This window comes from Octopus sinensis, linkage group LG27, assembly GCF_006345805.1.
Source record: "Octopus sinensis linkage group LG27, ASM634580v1, whole genome shotgun sequence".
Classification (NCBI taxonomy): domain Eukaryota; kingdom Metazoa; phylum Mollusca; class Cephalopoda; order Octopoda; family Octopodidae; genus Octopus; species Octopus sinensis.
In genome coordinates this window covers 12,976,531-12,998,425 of record NC_043023.1, presented here as the reverse complement: position 1 = coordinate 12,998,425, position 21,895 = coordinate 12,976,531, and the positions used below count along the sequence as shown (strand labels likewise).

At 36.5% G+C, this 21,895-nt stretch overlaps 1 pseudogene; it reads left to right on the top strand.

Moving 5' to 3' along the window:
- Positions 1-21,895, top strand: part of LOC115225186 — a 195,309-nt pseudogene that overhangs the window by 162,150 nt on the left and 11,264 nt on the right.

Genomic DNA, 21,895 nt, shown 5'->3' with positions numbered 1-21,895 from the left:
CAAGCCAGAGTGCTGCTCCAGGTTCCACTCAGATTTTGCTTCCTTTCTTAGGCTGTATCCCCTTAAGACGTCCATTGAGGTAAAAAACATTCTGTGCCGTATGAATATGTCCCTCGTTTAAGAAACAGATTGGGTTTATTTACATTTGTGGAGAAAAAAAGATAGCTTTCCCCCCCCCATCCCTAAACCTAAAACAGATTTAAATGCAACAGATCGATACTAGGGTCATAATTATGGGTGACAATTTCATATGACACTGCAAGAAAATACTGCCGTTCAAACCGAAAAGATCCGAATGTGTGAGTACACTTTATTGAAAGAATCTTGTAAAAATTTGAAAACCCTTGAAAGTGAAGTTCTTGACAGAAAGGGACAAAGAGGAAACTGCAACGAATCCCACCAGTCAGTAGAGCCACCTATTGGAGAACTGAAAGAAGACAACCATGTAAAGGGAAATAACTTCTACTATACTTCAACCACGGTCCAAGTAGATTCTTAATTAAGGAGCTTAATTACTGCTTCACTGACTCGTTGCTTATTTGTGAATACGGTAAGTGGACAAAGATGTACTTTAAGGCTGTAAAGGTGATAATACTACTACTACTACTAATAATAATAATAATAATGTGAATAATAGAATTCTGTGAACCTCTCGATGTTACAGTAATTATTTTTCGAAGCGGGAACCTGACAACAATTAAGAAAATATAATTTGCTCGTCTTAATTAATAACTTCCAAACTGAAATGTTGATCCGTTGTTTATGAAAACCTATGATTGACTGTTCCATGTGATATAAGGTAAATTGACATCTAAAGTGGGTGTAATGTAGCATAATTAATTAGTAAAATGAGGGGAATCCGATTGAAAAATATCACATTAATTAACGTTGCCCTGTTGCTTAAGAGGCACTAATTAATTGGTGAGTTGATAATGACTTACTTTAAAGTTATATTAATAATAGTAACGATGATGATGGTTTCAAATTTTGGCTAAGGCCAGTAATTTTTGTCATGTGAGCCGGAAGTTGAATACATAGAACCCAGTATTTCCTGAAAGGGTTGAAAGACAAAGTCGACCTCGGCCGTATTTGAAGTCAGGAGTTTCTGCCATGGATGGCTTCGACGTTCATTCGTTTCGGTGTCGATGAATAATGATAAAAATAAAATGTTTTCTACACTAGGCAGAAGGGCCGAATTCTTGTGGGGAGCGGATAGTGGATTACTGGTATTTAATCCGTCAACGCTGAAGGGATTAAAGGCAAAGTCGACCTCCATGGAATTCCTGCTTCGAGAGCAAAGTAGACAGGGATTTTCCTTGTGGTTCGTCCGTAAAAATGGAACGTCTGTTTAGTCGAGAGAGGTGTTTTGGAGAATTAAATGGTCGATGGTAGCCACCTTCACACTGTGTAGCAAAAGAAGCTATAGACCGACACGCCCTTGTTCCTGATTATTTTAATGTATAGCTCAACAAGGATCTTTTTCTTTTGATGGCCAGTTTTCAATACAATTTCTAGTTAACTACACACTTTTAAATTTCGTATACTGGTAGAATGTGTCAAAATAAAACATTTTCTTCTCTTGGCTTTCTTGAGAAATTTGTAATTTGTAAGTTTAACGTAGGTTAATTTTCGAATTTTAACCAATGAATCTCCTCTATTGAGCTAAAATCATTTGCTGCATTTAAAACTAAGACAACATCCAATAGAATTATTTTGTTTGTTAATTGTTTAAATTATTTTCCATTGCTTTTATTTTAGCCTTTCGTTTTTTTTTTATAATTGTTATCCTTAAATTAATTTAACAATTAAAAAAAAAAAAAATGAAAGGCTAAAATTTTGGGTGAGGGTGAGGGTTAGGGTTAAGGTTAGTGACAGGATGTTGTCTCAGTTTTAGACGCAGCAAATGACTTTAGCTCAATAGAGGGCATAGGATTGGTTAAATTTCGAAAAATTAAACTACGTTAAACTTTCAAATTACAATTTTCTCAAGAAAGCCAAGACAAAAAAAATGTTTTATTTTCACACATTCTACCAGTATACGAAGTTTTAAAGTATTTAGTTAACTAGAAATTGTGTTGAAAACTGCCGTTCAAAAGGAAAAGATCCCTCAACAAAGCTATTGACGAACGAAATATTGTGAAGCATTTTGTCTGGCGTGCTAGTGACCCTGCCAGTAAATAATGGGATTATGTGAACCCTTCGATGTTAAAGTAATCATATAGAAGTGAAAACGGATCTTTTCGGTTTGAACGGCAGTTTTTTCGAGTGGTGCCATATGAAATTGTCACCCATAATTACGACCCTAGTATCGATCTCTTGCATTTCAATCTGTTTTAGGGGAAGGGTATATTTTTTTTTTCACAAATATAAATAAACCAAATCTGTTTCTTAAACGAGGGACATATTCATACGGCACAGAATGTTTTTTTTACCTCAATAAACGTCAGTGATTGGTTCAAATTGCAGAAATTGAAGAAAAAAAACAACAAATATCTTACAAACAGTAGAATTTTCTCAATAAAGCCAAGAGAAAAAGATGTCTTATAAACACATTCTACCAGAATACGAAGTTTAAAAGTGTTTAGTTACGTGGAAATTATTTTAAAAAACTGTCGTTCAAACCGAAAAGATCCCAAATATCTTACAAACTATAGAATTTTCTCAATAAAGCCAAGAGAAAAAGATGTTTTATAAACACATTCTACCAGTATACGAAGTTTAAAAGTGTTTAGTTACGTGGAAATTATTTAAAAACTGCCGGTCAAACCGAAAAGATCCCAAATATCTTCCACTATAATTTTCTCAATAAAGCCAAGAGAAAAAGATGTTTTATAAACACATTCTACCAGTATACGAAGTTTAAAAGTGTTTAGTTACGTGGAAATTATTTAAAAAAACTGCCGGTCAAACCGAAAAGATCCCAAATATCTTACAAACTATAGAATTTTCTCAATAAAGCCAAGAGAAAAAGATGTTTTATAAACACATTCTACCAGTATACGAAGTTTAAAAGTGTTTAGTTACGTGGAAATTATTTTAAAAAACTGCCGTTCAAACCGAAAAGATCCCAAATATCTTACAAACTATAGAATTTTCTCAATAAAGCCAAGAGAAAAAGATGTTTTATAAACACATTCTACCAGTATACGAAGTTTAAAAGTGTTTAGTTACGTGGAAATTATTTAAAAAAACTGCCGGTCAAACCGAAAAGATCCCAAATATCTTACAAACTATAGAATTTTCTCAATAAAGCCAAGAGAAAAAGATGTTTTATAAACACATTCTACCAGTATACGAAGTTTAAAAGTGTTTAGTTACGTGGAAATTATTTTTAAAAACTGCCGTTCAAACCGAAAAGATCCCAAATATCTTACAAACTATAGAATATTCTCAATAAAGCCAAGAGAAAAATGTTTTATAAACACATTCTACCAGTATACGAAGTTTAAAAGTGTTTAGTTACGGGGAAATTATTTTAAAAAACTGCCGGTCAAACCGAAAAGATCCCAAGTATCTTACAAACTATAGAATTTTCTCAATAAAGCCAAGAGAAAAAGATGTTTTATAAACACATTCTACCAGTATACGAAGTTTAAAAGTGTTTAGTTACGTGGAAATTATTTTTAAAAACTGCCGGTCAAACCGAAAAGATCCCAAATATCTTACAAACAATAGAATTTTCTCAATAAAGCCAAGAGAAAAAGATGTTTTATAAACACATTCTACCAGTATACGAAGTTTAAAAGTGTTTAGTTACGTGGAAATTATTTAAAAAAACTGCCGGTCAAACCGAAAAGATCCCAAATATCTTACAAACTATAGAATTTTCTCAATAAAGCCAAGAGAAAAAGATGTTTTATAAACACATTCTACCAGTATACGAAGTTTAAAAGTGTTTAGTTACGTGGAAATTATTTTAAAAAACTGCCGGTCAAACCGAAAAGATCCCAAATATCTTCCACACTAGAATTTTCTCAATAAAGCCAAGAGAAAAAGATGTTTTATAAACACATTCTACCAGTATACGAAGTTTAAAAGTGTTTAGTTACGTGGAAATTATTTAAAAAAACTGCCGGTCAAACCGAAAAGATCCCAAATATCTTACAAACTATAGAATTTTCTCAATAAAGCCAAGAGAAAAAGATGTTTTATAAACACATTCTACCAGTATACGAAGTTTAAAAGTGTTTAGTTACGTGGAAATTATTTTAAAAAACTGCCGTTCAAACCGAAAAGATCCCAAATATCTTACAAACTATAGAATTTTCTCAATAAAGCCAAGAGAAAAAGATGTTTTATAAACACATTCTACCAGTATACGAAGTTTAAAAGTGTTTAGTTACGTGGAAATTATTTAAAAAAACTGCCGGTCAAACCGAAAAGATCCCAAATATCTTACAAACTATAGAATCTTCTCAATAAAGCCAAGAGAAAAATGTTTTATAAACACATTCTACCAGTATACGAAGTTCAAAAGTGTTTAGTTACGTGGAAATTATTTAAAAAACTGCCGTTCAAACCGAAAAGATCCCAAATATCTTCCACACTGTAGAATTTTCTCAATAAAGCCAAGAGAAAAAGATGTTTTATAAACACATTCTACCAGTATACGAAGTTTAAAAGTGTTTAGTTACGTGGAAATTATTTAAAAAAACTGCCGGTCAAACCGAAAAGATCCCAAATATCTTACAAACTACTGAATTTTCAATAAAGCCAAGAGAAACAGATGTTTTATAAACACATTCTACCAGTATACGAAGTTTAAAAGTGTTTAGTTACGTGGAAATTATTTTAAAAAACTGCCGGTCAAACCGAAAAGATCCCCAAAAGGTATCCAAGCATTGTTCTTTAGATGAGAGAGAAGTGTGAAGGAAGGACAATGATTGGACAGGAGAGAAAATGACGTCAGAAACGGATCGGAAGTGCAACGGCCTGACGTCACATCAGGAAGATATAAGTCAAAGATGCCTTCTTTCTTTCGGTGTCTGCGACGGGGTCCAGTTCGTGCGCTGGAAACGGTCGTAGATTAGAATATGTGAGTGTATATATTCTATATTACCTTGAAGGTAAAATCGTTGACAGAATGGGACAAAGAAGACACCGGAACGAAACGAACCAGTCATAGAAAATTGAAGAACTATAACCATATAAAGGGATATAACTTTCCTTAATTAATTAATTAAGGTGCTTAATTAACGATCACTGACTCGTTGTTTGTATTTGAATACGGTAAGTTGATAAAGATTTATTTTAAGGCTGTAATGATGATGATAATACCAATAATGATAAGGTACTACTAGCGAACAGTGGTCCCGGTGTGAGCACTCGCATATCCGCGCTTACTAGTCGTAAGTAGTCGATCCTACAATTTTTGAAACTAAGTAAATACGTTATTTTTGTAAACAAACTAAGGTTAGGGTTAAAAAGTCGTAGGATCGACTACTTACGACTAGCTAGCACGGATGCGTGAGTGCGCGCACCGGGACCACTGTTCGCTAGTAGTACCGCGCACCTCTCCAAGATAATGACGCTTACTTGTGAGAAAAAGTTAGGAAATGGGAAATATATCCAGAATACATAAAGTATGGAGAAAATTAGGAAGATTGATCTATTTTTAAATATTTTATACTAAAAAATAAAATACGCAGAACGGGCACTCGCGAATATAAACAAACATGTATGTACGTATACGTATGTATTTATGCATATATATGTATTATTATGTATACATATATGTGTGTGTGTAAAGGTGAAAGAAATTGAATATTAATTAATAACATCAATTTCGTATGGATTTTGGCGTTTGGTTCAGCAAATTATGTTTTTGATATACTCTACCGATGATTCGAAAATGATTTGTAAGTAAAATTACACAATCTATTAACGATGAAACAATTGTATAGAGTTAATCCATTTTTTCGTTATTTTTCATTTGTCCTGCCCTCTTACATTCTTGGCGTGTTGAATTAATGCTTGAGAACAATTCTTTAGTGGCGGATTCCCTTTGCGGATCTATTTCTAGCGTTAGAGTGACCACATGTGGTCCCTCTCTTAATACTTGTATATATATATGTGTGTGTGTGTGTGTGTGTGTATACAAATATATTTGTAGTGAATCATGCACGCATGAAGTAGATTGAATCCATCCTTGCCAAAATTTTAATTAACCCTTCACCAAAATTTTTCCCACAGCAGAACAATAGAGAAATCTCTATAGAGAATGTTGTAAAAGTTTCAATGCCTCAATGGATTCTGACCCCTGCAAACATAGACATTAAATGGATGACAGTGTTGATGTAAGATTTGCAATGTTGAATTACTATGTCGTTTAATGATTCTCTTTATCTCACAGCTTCTTTTTTTCTATTTCAGAATATAACATCCTGTTGATATGAAAGAAATTACTTCATTCAGATGTGCCTCTGATATTTTATCAGCTCCCATCAACCAAAGGAAGATGATATATTTATAAGGAGCATTCATCAATACATCAAACTCATCTTATAAAGGAAATCTGTGAAAAACAACTGCAAAATATTTCTTCTGGACGATGGAATTAACAGCAACAATTTGAAGTCTTTGCTGTCTGGAATATAGAGGAGATGATTGTTTTACAGGTTAATTAAGCTTGGATAACTTTACAAAGGGGTAGACAATTGTCACCTCTTGATTTAGATATTAAGCAAAATCTCAGATGAAAGAAGCATAGCATTAAATTATTCTCTGAAAATAGCAAAACAAATATATTCATAGAAATGAATTTTTTTCCTATTTCATAATATCATACCATGTTGATTTAAAAGAAATTTCTTCGTTAAGATGTGTGTCTGATATTTTTATTGACTTTCATCAATTAAAGGAAGACCATATATTCATAAGGCACATTCATCAAAACATCAGCTTCTTTATATAAATAAAATCTTCGACGAACAATGGGGAAATATTTCTTCTGGATGATGGAATTAAGAGCAACATTTTTTTTGCCATCTGGAATGTAGAGATGATGATGAACCTACAGGTTAAGTTTGAGTAACTTTACGAAAGAGTTAACCAATTTATATCTTCTGTTTTAGATATTAAGCAAGATCACCAATGAAAGTAACATAACATTTAATTATTCTCTGATGCATTTGAACACAAACATTCATAGAAATGAAACAGATACTATCATTATGATATGTATAACGAAATTATTCTCTCATAATGAATAATTCAACTAAAGCAAAAATCTCTGATAAAAAAGAGAAGTCACATCACTGTGATATCTGTGGTAAGTCATTCTCTCAAAGTTATAATCTAAGAAGGCACAGACGTGTTCATACTGGAGAAAAACCATGTCAGTGTGATATCTGTGGTAAATCATTTTCTGACAATAGCAATTTAACTCATCACAAATTTATTCATACTGGGGAAAAGCCGCATCAGTGTGATATCTGTGGTAAATCATTTTCTCAAAATAGCACTTTAACTCATCACAAATTTATTCATACTGGGGAAAAGCCACATCAGTGTGATATCTGTGGTAAATCATTTTCTGAATATAGCAATTTAACTCATCACAAATTTATTCATAATGGGGAAAGGCCGCATCAGTGTGATATCTGTGGTAAATCATTTTCTCAAAATAGCACTTTAACTCATCACAAACGTACTCATACAGGAGAGAAACCATATCAGTGTGATATCTGTGGTAAATCATTTTCTCACAGTAGTGACTTGCCTAAACACAAACGTACCCATACAGGAGAGAAACCATATCAGTGTGATATCTGTGGTAAATCATTCTCTACCAGTAGTGACTTAAATAAACACAAACGTACACATACAAGAGAAAAGCCCCATCATTGTGATATCTGTGGTAAATCATTTTCTATAAGTAACAGTTTAACTGATCACAAACGTATTCATACAGGAGAGAAGCCATACCATTGTGACATCTGTGGTAAATCATTCACTGCAAATAGTCATTTGACTAGTCATATACGTATTCATACTGGGGAAAAACCATATCAATGTGATATCTGTGGTGAATCATTCTCTCGTAATAGCAATTTAATCAGTCACAAACATATTCATACAGGAGAGAAGCCATACCATTGTAATATCTGTGGTAAATCATTCTCTTACAGCAGTGACTTAATTAAACATAAACGTATTCATACTGGGGAAAAACCATATCACTGTGATATCTGTGGTAATTCATTCTCTCAAAGTTGTGATCTAAGAAGGCACAGACGTGTTCATACTGGAGAAAAACCATATCAGTGTGATATCTGTGGTAAATCATTTTCTCGAAGTGCTGACTTACCTAGACACAAACGTACTCATACAGGAGAGAAGCCATACCATTGCGATATCTGTGGTAAATCATTCTCTCACAGTAGTGACTTGCCTAAACGTAAATGTATTCATACTGGGAAAAAACCATATCACTGTGATATCTGTGGTGAGTCATTCTCTGAAATTGGCACTTTAACTGGACACCTACGTACTCATACAGGAGAGAAACCATATCAGTGTGATATCTGTGGTAAATCATTCTCTCACAGTAGTACCCTGCCTAAACATAAACGTATTCATACAGGTGAAAAACAATAACATTGTGATATCTGTGGTGAGTCATTCTCTCAAAAACGCCACTTAAGTTCACATCTGAGTATTCATCCACAGGCGTAATCGTATCAATATGAAAATTTATTACAACCCGGCAGGACAAGTGAGAACATAACCCATGGCCTCTACCTGGGATGTAGCCAGTCCACTTATGCATAGCTTTCCTTCTTGGGACGCAAAACTCTACTTGTGAAGACCTGTTGAGGCAAGTGAGAATCAGAATCAAAATTTTGTGAACATTTTTCTGGTTGAAATACACCGAAAAGTGGCGACACAGCAGTGAAAAAATGGTAAAAAATAGGGATTTTCATAGAAAAAAGCAGCTTTTTGATGTAAATAATTTTTGATGTTAACATGGTCCGATTTGAATTTTATGTTCTACGGAAGGAAGAGCAACCCTTCTTTTATCATACTCTCAATTTTGGTCAACTTGCGCCGCAGGTTCTTGGTTGAGATAGTGTTAGTTGAAGGTTACCAAACCTGGCGCACACAGACAACTTCAGCTTTATATAGAGATAACACACATACATAGACACACACACACATGTATGTATGGATGTATATATGTACATCTGTCCACTTCTTGCAATATTTTTATCCTTCACTTCCTACAGACACACACACACACCTTATTAGCTTACAATTTCTTTCTGTCAACAATTGACAACAGAAGTATGCTCGCCAATTAATACTACCAAAATTTAACGACAGAAAGTAAATTAAACACCAATTTACCTTTTCTGTATTGTTATGGCAATTCGACCGTCGGTTTGTTTTTGCAAATGTGTTCGAATGAGAAGTGAGTTGTGTTTGGCGCCTTTTTTACTAATAACAAACACACACGTGTGTGTTTGCATGTAGTTGTTTGAAACGTTTGTGTTTGTCACTGTCATATGTTTGCGTGTGTGTGAGGAATGGCAAACCAGATAGATAGCGCGTGAAGTTCTTTTGAAGTTCGTGCTCCGCTTGTGTGTGTGTGCGTGCTTTAGGTGTACGTAGGTATGTGTTTTTGTGTGTGTGTCACTGAAGCCATACATACATATATACATACATAACCTCTCTCTCTTCTTTTCTCTCTCAGTCACTCACTACAAAAAGTGAATAAAATAAGTTCAGTCATCTCTGTCTTTCACACATACACACACAGCACAACATTACTCTCTCTGTCTCTTTACACACACTAACAAAAACACTTCACTTACACACCACACGTTCTGTGTCGCACACCCTATCAAACACACACACACTCACGCACGCACACATGTACATCAATGCTTCCGATGGACACCAACTTCAAAAGAACTTCCCGAAAAAAAACGGAGGAAAGCATTGAAATATGTATATGTTTGCGTGTCTATGTGTGTGTACACTTGCAAAGAGAAAGTAGCAGAAAGTTTGGTGGTAATGGGAGGAGTGAAGCACTTGAAATGAAAGAGGAAATTCTAAAAATATTGAGTTTTCTCGAATTTTTGCTTAATTGGGGGTGAAATTCGAAAAACTGTACCTGCCACGACCCGATGGATTCTACTCGTAAAAATGATAGGTAAATTCTAATTGGAGAAATTCGATATTGTAGATTTGTATAATGAACAAACGGTTTGGGAGGCAGATAAAATGTGCCTTTTATAATAAGAGATACAAATATACGACAGGCTTCTTTCAGTTTCCGTCTACCAAATCCACTCACAAGGCTTTGGTTGGCCTGCGGCTATAGTAGAAGATACTGACCCAAGGTGCTATGCAGTGGGACTGAACCTGGAACCATGTGGTTGGTAAGCAAGCTACTTACCACACAGCCACTCCTGCGCCTATATGTATATTGTGATTACATTTTCTTTTGAGTTGTCATATTTTGTGCCACATCTTCTGGGTAATCGGTAGCCATCTTATTTCTGGTGCCACTACAACCTTTCTATTTTCATGCCCTGCACTCGAGGGGGAGCCTTGTAGTGACACCTGGTCCCAGACGCCATTTTAGGATTTTCATCCACGCATGCGCAGGGGTAAGAGCCTGCCGGAAGCCCCTTATGCGCATGTGCAGTCATCAGCATCAGCTAGGCTTGACCGCTGTCCTCTCTCTCTCTTCGCCCCTGCTTCCAACCAAGCCGGACGCAACTTCACCAGCTCCGTGTGGCTGGAATTCTGAAGGCGATCCATGACTACAGCGAATCTGTGAAGTATGCCTTCACAATCGTGATGAAACTGTCTCTGCTGCTTCTGCACCAAGGCGACCTAGCTACTGATTGTCCAGAGATGTAACGCTTGTACAGACAGAAGAATAAATATTGTTATTTGTTCAGAGATCCTTGTTCTCTTGATTTTTTTAATGGCTTTGCGGGGTGACTGGGGTAATGTAAAGATGTGTACGACCACCCTTGGACGGTTTTGAATGACCATAGAAAGTGCGAGCCCTCTAACTGAAAAATTGTGGATTTTATAAAGGACACGCACACACAGACAGACATTTGGCCATTTATATATAGAGAGATGTTGATGTAATTCAGCCTAAGGAGACATCTACAGCTGGCTACACGACATGATCTGTTTATATTCGCGAGTGCCCGTTCTCCATATTTTATTTGTTAGTATAAAATACTTTTAAAGAATGGAAGAATCTTCCTAATTTTCAGCAGATTTAAGAATTATCTTTTAAATCTGTAGGTCAAAAGGTAAAAATCCCAGCGCTTCTCTATTTCCTTTCGTAATTGTGCATTATGTTGGGAGCGGTGCCATCTTTTCCCTCCCCGTTGTCATTGGAAGAATTAATCAACCTTGGAATATCGAACACACGACACTACATTGCATCCACTGACGGTTCTCTCAAAGTAGCAACTTAATTATACATGAGAGAAAATAGATCACTGTGATCATCATCATCATCATCGTTTAACATCCGATTTCCATTGTAGCATGGGTTGCACGATTTGATTGAGGACTGGCGAACCAGGAGGCAGCACCAGGCTCCAATCTGATCTGGCCGAGTTTCTACAGCTGGATGCCCTTCCTAACACCAACCAGCTGTAGAAACTCTACCAGATCAGATTGGAGCCTGGTGCAGCCATCTGGTTCGACAACTTTTCTTTGAAAATAATGGGGATCTTTTCGGTTTGAACGGCAGGTTTTTAAATTTCTTGGTAGCTAAAAAATTTTAAACTTCGTATACAGATAGAATGTATTTATAAAGCATCTTTCAACCAATCAATGACGTCTATTGAGGTAAAAAAAGCATTATGTGCCTTATGAATAAGTCCCTCGTTTAAGAAACGGATTGGGTTTATTTACATTTTTGAAGAAAAAAAGATACCCTTCCCCCACCCCTAACCCTAACACAAATTGAAATGCAATAGATCGATACTAGGGTCATAATTATGGGTGACAATTGCATATGACACCGCTACAAAAAACTGCCGGTCAAACCGAAAAGATCCTTTTCTTTTTACACAAAGTAAATAATAAGGCGATGCTTCGATATATAAGTACACACGTGACTTTGTTTACATTTGTGAAGATAACAGAAAGCCTTTTCTCCCCACTTCTAACCCTAACACGTGGAAATTATTTTAAAAAACTGCCGTTCAAACCAATAGAAGATCCGAAATATCTTACAAACTATAGAATTTTCTTAATAAAGCCAAGAGAAAAACGTTTAATAAACACATTCTACCAGTATACGAAGTTTAAAAGTGTTTAGTTACGTGGAAATTATTTTCAAAAACTGCCGGTCAAACGGAAAAGATCCCCAAAAGGTATCCAAGCATTGTTCTTTAGATGAGAGAGAAGTGTGAAGGAAGGACAATGATTGGACAGGAGAGAAAATGACGTCAGAAACGGATGGGAAGTGCAACGGCCTGACGTCACATCAGGAAGATATAATTCAAAGATGCCTTCTTTCTTTCGGTGTCTGCGACGGGGTCCACTTCGTGCGCTGGAAACGGTCGTAGATTAGAATATGTGAGTGTATATATTCTATATTACCTTGAAGGTAAAATCGTTGACAGAATGGGACAAAGAAGACACCGGAACGAAACGAACCAGTCATAGAAAATTGAAGAACTATAATCATATAAAGGGATATAACTTTCCTTAATTAATTAATTAAGGTGCTTAATTAACGATCGCTGACTCTTTGTTTGTATCTGAATACGGTAAGTTGACAAAGATTTATTTTAAGGCTGTAATGATGATGATAATACCAATAATGATAAGGTACTACTAGCGAACAGTGGTCCCGGTGCGCGCACTCGGGTATCCGAGCTTGCTAGTCGTAAGTAGTCGATCCTACAACTTTTAAAACTAAGTAAATACATTATTTTTGTAAACAAACTAAGGTTAGGGTTAAAAAGTCGTAGGATCGACAATATACGACTAGCTAGCACGGATGTGCGAGTGCGCGCACCGAGACCACTGTTCGCTAGTAGTACCGCGCACCTCTCCAAGATAATGACGCTTACTTGTGAGAAAAAGTTAGGAAATGGGAAATATATCCAGAATACATAAAGTATGGAGAAAATTAGAAAGATTAATCTATTTTTTAAATATTTTATACTAAAAAATAAAATACGTAGAACGGGCTCTCGCGAATATAAACAAACTTATAAGGGTACTATTTAAGAAGAGAGGTCCCGGTGGGCGCGCTAGCTAGTCGGGACTAGTCGATCTTTATTTTGCGTTTTTGTGTTTTATTTACTTTGCTAGGTAGTCGATGTAGGATCGACTAGTCACGACTAACTAGCGCGAGTGCGCTCACCGGGACCACTCTTTTTAAATACTACCAGAGAAAATTAGAACGATTAATCTATTTTTTAAACTATTTTATACTAAAAAATAAAATACGCAGAACGGGCACTCGCGAATATAAACAAACATGTATGTACGTATACGTATGTATTTATGCATATATATGTATTATTATGTATACATATATGTGTGTGTGTGTAAGGGCGAAAGAAATTGAATATTAATTAATAACATCAATTTCGTATGGATTTTGGCGTTTGGTTCAGCAAATTATGTTTTTGATATACTCTACCGATGATTCGAAAATGATTTGTAAGTAAAATTACACAATCTATTAACGATGAAACAATTGTATAGAGTTAATCCATTTTTTCGTTATTTTTCATTTGTCCTGCCCGCTTACATTCTTGGTGTGTTGAATTAATGCTTGAGAACAATTCTTTAGTGGTGAATTCCCTTTGCCGATCTATTTCTAGCGTTAGAGTGACCACATGTGGTCCCTCTCTTAATACTTGTATATGTATATGTGTGTGTGTGTATACAAATATATTTGTAGTGAATCTTGCACGCATGAAGTAGATTGGATCCACCATAGCCAAAATTTTAATGAACCCTTCACCAAAATTTTTCCCACGGCAGAACAATAGAGAAATCTCTATAGAGAATGTTGTAAAAGTTTCAATGCCTCAATGGATTCTGACCCCTGCAAACATAGACATTAAATGGATGACAGTGTTGATGTTGTAAGATTTGCAATGTTGAATTACTATGTCGTTTAATGATTCTCTTTATCTCACTGCTTCTTTATTTTCCTATTTCAGAATATAACATCCTGTTGATATGAAAGAAATTACTTCATTCAGATGTGCCTCGGATATTTTATCAGCTCCCATCAACCAAAGGAAGATGATATATTTATAAGGAGCCTTCATCAATACATCAAAGTCATCTTATAAAGGAAATCTGTGAAAAACAACAGCAAAATATTTCTTCTGTACGATGGAATTAACAGCAACAATTTGAAGTCTTTGATGTCTGGAATATAGAGGAGATGATTGTTTTACAGGTTAATTAAGCTTGGATAACTTTACAAAGGGGTAGACAATTGTCACCTCTTGAATTAGATATTAAGCAAAATCTCAGATGAAAGAAGCATAGCATTAAATTATTCTCTGAAAATAGCAACACAAATATATTCATAGAAATGAATTTTTTTCCTATTTCAGAATATCATACCATGTTGATTTAAAAGAAATTTCTTCATTCAGATGTGTGTCTGATATTTGTATTGACTTTCATCAATTAAAGGAAGACCATATATTCATAAGGCACATTCATCAATACATCAGCCTCTTTATATAAATAAATTCTTCCACGAACAATGGGGAAATATTTCTTCTGCATGATGGAATTAAGAGCAACATTTTTTTTGCCATCTGGAATGTAGAGATGATGATGAACCTACAGGTTAAGTTTGAGTAACTTTACAAAAGAGTTAACCAATTTATATCTTCTGTTTTAGATATTAAGCAAGATCACCAATGAAAGTAACATAACATTGAATTATTCTCTGATGCATTTGAACGCAAACATTCATAGAAATGAAACAGATACTATCATTGTGATATGTATAACGAAATTATACTCTCATAATGAATGATTCAACTAAAGCAAAAATCAATGATAAAAGAGAGAAGCCATATCAGTGTGATATCTGTGGTAAGTCATTCTCTAAAAGTGGTAATCTAAGAAGGCACAGACGTGTTCATACTGGAGAAAAACCATATCACTGTGATATCTGTGGTAAGTCATTTTCTGAAAATAGCAATTTAATTCATCACAAATTTATTCATACTGGGGAAAAGCCGCATCAGTGTGATATCTGTGGTAAATCATTTTCTCGAAGTGCTGACTTACCTAAACACAAACGTACTCATACAGGAGAGAAACCATATCAGTGTGATATCTGTGGTAAATCATTCTCTACCAGTAGTGACTTAAATAGACACAAACGTACACATACAGGAGAAAAGCCCCATCATTGTAATATCTGTGGTAAATCATTTTCTCGTAATAGCAATTTAATCAGTCACAAACGTATTCATACAGGTGAAAAACCATATCACTGTGATATCTGTGGTAATTCGTTTTCTTGTAATAGCAATTTAATCAGTCACAAACGTATTCATACAGGAGAGAAGCCATATCATTGTGATATCTGTGGTAAGTCATTCTCTCACAGTAGTGAGTTACCTATACATAAACGTATTCATACAGGTGAAAAACCATATCATTGTATTATCTGTGGTAAATCATTCTCCAGAAGTAATAATTTGTCTGGTCACAGACGTATACATACTGGGGAAAAACCATATCACTGTGATATCTGTGGAAAGTCATTTTCTGAAAATAGCAATTTAATTCATCACAAATTTATTCATACTAGGGAAAAGCCGCATCAGTGTGATATCTGTGGTAAATCATTTTCTCGAAGTGCTGAATTACCTAAACACAAACGTACTCATACAGGAGAGAAACCATATCAGTGTGATATCTGTGGTAAATCATTCTCTACCAGTAGTGACTTAAATAGACACAAACGTACACATACAGGAGAAAAGCCCCATCAATTTAATATCTGTGGTAAATCATTTTCTTGTAATAGCAATTTAATCAGTCACAAACGTATTCATACAGGTTAAAAACCATATCATTGTGATATCTGTGGTAAGTCATTTTCTGGTAATAGCAATTTAATCAGTCACAGATGTATTCATACAGGAGAGAAGCCATATCATTGTGATATCTGTGGTAAATCATTCTCTCACAGTAGTGACTTACCTAAACATAAACGTATTCATACTGGGGAAAAACCATATCACTGTGATATCTGTGGTGAGTCATTCTCTCAAAAATGCCACTTAAGTTCACATCTGAGTATTCATACACAGGTGTAATCGTATCAATATCAAAATTTGTTACAACCCGGCAGGAAAGGTGAGTCTATAACCCATGGCCTCTACCTGGAATGTAGCCAGTCCACTTATGCATTCCTTTCCTTCTTGGGACACAAAACTCTACTTGTGAAGACCTTGTTAAGGCAAGTGAGAATCAGGATCAAAATCGAAATCTATCAACATCAATGGAAATTGTAGCTGTGATACCAGTGCTGGTGGCACGTAAGAAGCACCTACCGATTGTGGCCGCTGCCAGTCTCCCCTGGCACCTGTGCCAGTGGCATGTAAAAAGCACCATCCGAACGTGGCCGTTGCCAGCACCGCTTCAACTGGCTTCCATGCCGGTGGCTTGTAATAAGCACCAACTGACCGTGGCCACTGCCAGACTCTGTAGGACCCTGTGCCGGTGGCACGTAAAAGCATCCACTACACTCACAGAGTGGTTGGCATTTAGGAAGGGCATCCAGCTGTAGAAACACTTCCAGATCAGACTGCAACCTGGTTCAGCCTCCTGGTATCCCAGACCCCAGTCAACCGTCCAACCCATGCTAGCAGGGAAAACAGATGTTATACAATGATGATGAGGAGGATTCTCTATTGTTTCCTGTGACAGACAGCTGTTCTTTTGTGTACTGGACATTTCCAATGTTTTGTTATTAAACATTTTGTAAAAATAAAATTTTTTGTGCATGCTTATTCTCTCTTTCTCTTTCTCTTTTACTTGTTTCAGTCGTTTAACTGTGGCCATGCTGGAGCTCCGCCTTTAATAGAGCATCTCAACCCCGGGACTTATTCTTTTGTAAGCCCAGTACTTATTCTATCGGTCTCTTTTGCCGAACTGCTAAGTGACGGGGACATAAACACACCAACATCGGTGGTCAAGCAATGCTAGGGGGAAATACACAGACACACAAACACACACACACATTCATATATATATATACATATATACGACGGGCTTCTTTCAGTTTCCGTCTACCAAATCCACTCACAAGGCTTTGGTCGGCCTCAGGCAATAGTAGAAGATAGTTACCCAAGGTGACACGCAGTGGGACTGAACCTGGAACCATGTGGTTGGTAAGCAAGCTACTTACCACACAGCCACTCCTGCGCCTATATGTATATTGTGATTACATTTTCTTTTGAGTTGTCATATTTTGTGCCACATCTTCTGGGTAATCGGTAGCCATCTTATTTCTGGTGCCACTACAATCTTTCTATTTTCATGCCCCGCACTCAAGGGGGAGCCTTGTAGTGACGCCTTGTCCCGGACACCACTTTAGGATTTTCATGCACGCATGCGCAGGGGTAAGAGCCTGCTGGAAGCACATTATGTGCATGTGCAGTCATCATCAGCATCAGATAGGCTTGACCGCCGTCCTCTCTCTCTCTCTTCGCCCCTGCTTCCAACCAAGCCGGACGTCACTTGACCAGCTCCGTGTGGCTGGAATTCTGAAGGCGATCCATGACTTCAGCGAATCTGTGAAGTATGCCTTCACAATCGTGATGAAACTGTCTCTGCTGCTTCTGCACCAAGGCGACCTAGCTGCTGATTGTCCAGAGATGTAACGCTTGTACAGACAGAAAAATAAATATTGTTATTTGTTGACAGATCCTTGTTCTATTGATTTTTTAATGGCTTTTCGGGGTGACTGGGGAAATGTAAAGATGTGCACGACCACTCTTGGAAGGTTTTGAATGACCATAGAAAGTGCGAGCCCTCTAACTGAGAAATTGTGGATTTGTATAAAGGACAGGCACACACAGACAGACATTTGGCCATTTATATTGTTATGGTTTGGCTAGTGCAGTATTTCTTGACCCACATTTTGGGAGTGGCGCCGGCACGTCTGGAAGAAAAGCAACAGCTCTTTGTTTACTGGAAGAGTAATGGCTTTTTTGGAGGGACCTTTTGGCCTTGTGCGGTCGATTGGGGGTCAGAGAGATGTGAGGGCCGAGGAAGAGGAAAGTAGTGAGAAATATAGAGTAAGGGCTGAGAGCAGATAGAGAGAGTATAAGGCTAAGAGACAGATTGAGGATAGAGATAGGCAGTTAGGGCTGAGAGCAGATAGAGAGGATATTAGCAGTGAGAGAGGATGAGGGGCAGAGAGTATAGCAGCGCTAGGGGAGAGAGAGATTAGGGTAGTGGCAAGGACAGAGCAAGTGAGGTTTTTGCACAGTCGGATTTTGGAAGTCAGAGCAAGCGGTTGGGATGCGAGAGCTTGGCAGGTTGGAGCTAGCAGCGCAAAAAGGGATATATATACAGAGGAATAGGCGACAGAGAGAGAGAAACTACAATATGGGACACTGGCTATTCTAATCAGGAATTAAGGTATTTAATTGTATTGATACGTGCTACGATGTAAAGAGACTGTAGAAGGAAAAAAAAGAATTGGTGTATTGAACAGTGAAATGAACAATGTGAATTGTGCAAAGACATTTTGTACAGTGTTGTGATTTGAACATTGTATAATGTCCTTCGAACTGTATATGACTTGTTGTGTCGATACCGGACTGTTATATTGTTTCTTGCATGTTTAAATACTTTGATCTGTTGTATACCTGTACTGATTTTTTGTTTCCTTTAAATGCTTTGATGTTGTAACAATTGATTGTCATAAACTAGTTGTTAAATGTAAGCCAGTTGTTGCCTTGCAGTTTTGTGTCTCTCTCGGTTGCCTCTGTGTCTCTCTGTGCTGCTGCTGCGGTTGTTGTTGTTGTTCTATCTCTCCTCTCTCTGGGTTCCGTGGCGAACCTGCCCGTTCGGGCGAGCGGCGACGGGTGATTCCGTAACAATATATATAGAGATGTTGATGTAATTCAGCCTAAGGAGACACCTACAGCTGGCTACACGACATGATCTGTTTATATTCGCGAGTGCCCGTTCTCCATATTTTATTTGTTAGTATAAAATACTTTTAAAAAATGGATGAATCTTCCTAATTTTCTGCCGATTTATGAATTATCTTTTAAATCTGTAGGTCAAAAGGTAAAAATCCCAGCGCTTCTCTATTTCCTTTCGTAATTGTGCATTATGTTGGGAGCGGCGCCATCTTTTCCCTCCCCGTTGTCATTGGAAGAATTAATCAACCGTCGAATATCGAACACACTACACTACATTCCATCCACTGACGGTTCTCTCAAAGTAGCAACTTAATTATACATGAGAGAAAATAGATCACTGTGATCATCATCATCATCATAATCGTTTAACATCCGATTTCCATTCAGCATGGGTTGCACGATTTGATTGAGGACTGGCGAACCAGAGGCAGCACCAGGCTCCAATCTGATCTGGCAGAGTTTCTACAGCTGGATGCCCTTCCTAACACCAACAAGCTGTAGAAACTCTACCAGATCAGATTGGAGCCTGGTGCAGCCATCTGGTTCGACAACTGTTCTCTGGGAATAATGGGGATCTTTTCGGTTTGAACGGCAGGTTTTTAAATTTCTAGGTAACTAAAAAAATTTTAAACTTCGTATACAGATAGAATGTATTTATAAAGCATCTTATTCCTTGGCTCTATTGAGAAAATTCTGTAGTTTGTAACATATTTGTTGTTGTTTTTTCTGCAATTTCAACCAATCAATGACGTCTGTTGAGGTAAAAAAAACATTATGTGCCTTATGAATATGTCCCTCGTTTAAGAAACAGATTGGGTTTATTTACATTTGTGAAGAAAAAATAGATACACTTCCCCCACCCCTAACCCTAACACAGATTGAAATGCAATAGATCGATACTAGGGTCATAATTATGGGTGACAATTTCATATGACACCGCTAGAAAAAAACTGCCGGTCAAACCGAAAAGATCCTTTTCTTTTTACACAAAGTAAATAATAAGGCGATGCTTCCATATATAAGTACACACGTGACTTTGTTTACATTTGTGAAGATAACAGAAAGCCTTTTCTCCCCACTTCTAACCCTAACACGTGGAAATTATTTGAAAAAGCTGCCGTTCAAACCGAAAAGATCCCAAATATCTTACAAACTATAGAATTTTCTCAATAAAGCCAAGAGAAAAAGATGTTTTATAAACACATTCTACCAGTATACGAAGTTTAAAAGTGTTTAGTTACGTGGAAATTATTTTTAAAAACTGCCGGTCAAACCGAAAAGATCCCCAAAAGGTATCCAAGCATTGTTCTTTAGATGAGAGAGAAGTGTGAAGGAAGGACAATGATTGGACAGGAGAGAAAATGACGTCAGAAACGGATGGGAAGTGCAACGGCCTGACGTCACATCAGGAAGATATAAGTCAAAGATGCCTTCTTTCTTTCGGTGTCTGCGACGGGGTCCAGTTCGTGCGCTGGAAACGGTCGTAGATTAGAATATGTGAGTGTATATATTCTATATTACCTTGAAGGTAAAATCGTTGACAGAATGGGACAAAGAAGACACCGGAACGAAACGAACCAGTCATAGAAAATTGAAGAACTATAACCATATGAAGGGATATAACTTTCCTTAATTAATTAATTAAGGTGCTTAATTAACGATCGCTGACTCGTTGTTTGTATCTGAATACGGTAAGTTGATAAAGATTTATTTTAAGGCTGTAATGATGATAATAATACCAATAATGATAAGGTACTACTAGCGAACAGTGGTCCCGGTGCGCGCACTCGCGTATCCGCGCCTGCTAGTTGTAAGTAGTCGATCCTACAATTTTTAAAACTAAGTAAATACGTTATTTTTGTAAACAAACTAAGGTTAGAGTTAGAAAGTCGTTGGATCGACTACTTACGACTAGCTAGCACGGATGCGCGCACCTCTCTAAGATAATGACGCTTACTTGTGAGAAAAAGTTAGGAAATGGGAAATATATCCAGAATACATAAAGTATGGAGGAAATTAGAAAGATTAATCTATTTTTTAAATATTTTATACTAAAAAATAAAATACGGAGAACGGGCACTCGCGAATATAAACAAATTTATAAGGGTACTATTTAAGAAGAGAGGTCCCGGTGGGCGCGCTAGCTAGTCGTGACTAGTCGATCTTTATTTTGCGTTTTTGTGTTTTATTTACTTTGCTAGGTAGTCGTTGTAGGATCGACTAGTCACGACTAACTAGCGCGAGTGCGCTCACCGGGACCACTCTTTTTAAATACTACCAGAGAAAATTAGAACGATTAATCTATTTTTTAAACTATTTTATACTAAAAAATAAAATACGCAGAACGGGCACTCGCGAATATAAACAAACATGTATGTACGTATACGTATGTATTTATGCATATATATGTATTATTATGTATACATATATGTGTGTGTGTAAGGGTGAAAGAAATTGAATATTAATTAATAACATCAATTTCGTATGGATTTTGGCGTTTGGTTCAGCAAATTATGTTTTTGATATACTCTACCGATGATTCGAAAATGATTTGTAAGTAAAATTACACAATCTATTAACGATGAAACAATTGTATAGAGTTAATCCATTTTTTCGTTATTTTTCATTTGTCCAGCCCGCTTACATTCTTGGCGTGTTGAATTAATGCTTGAGAACAATTCTTTAGTGGTGGATTCCCTTTGCCGATCTATTTCTAGCGTTAGAGTGACCATATGTGGCCCCTC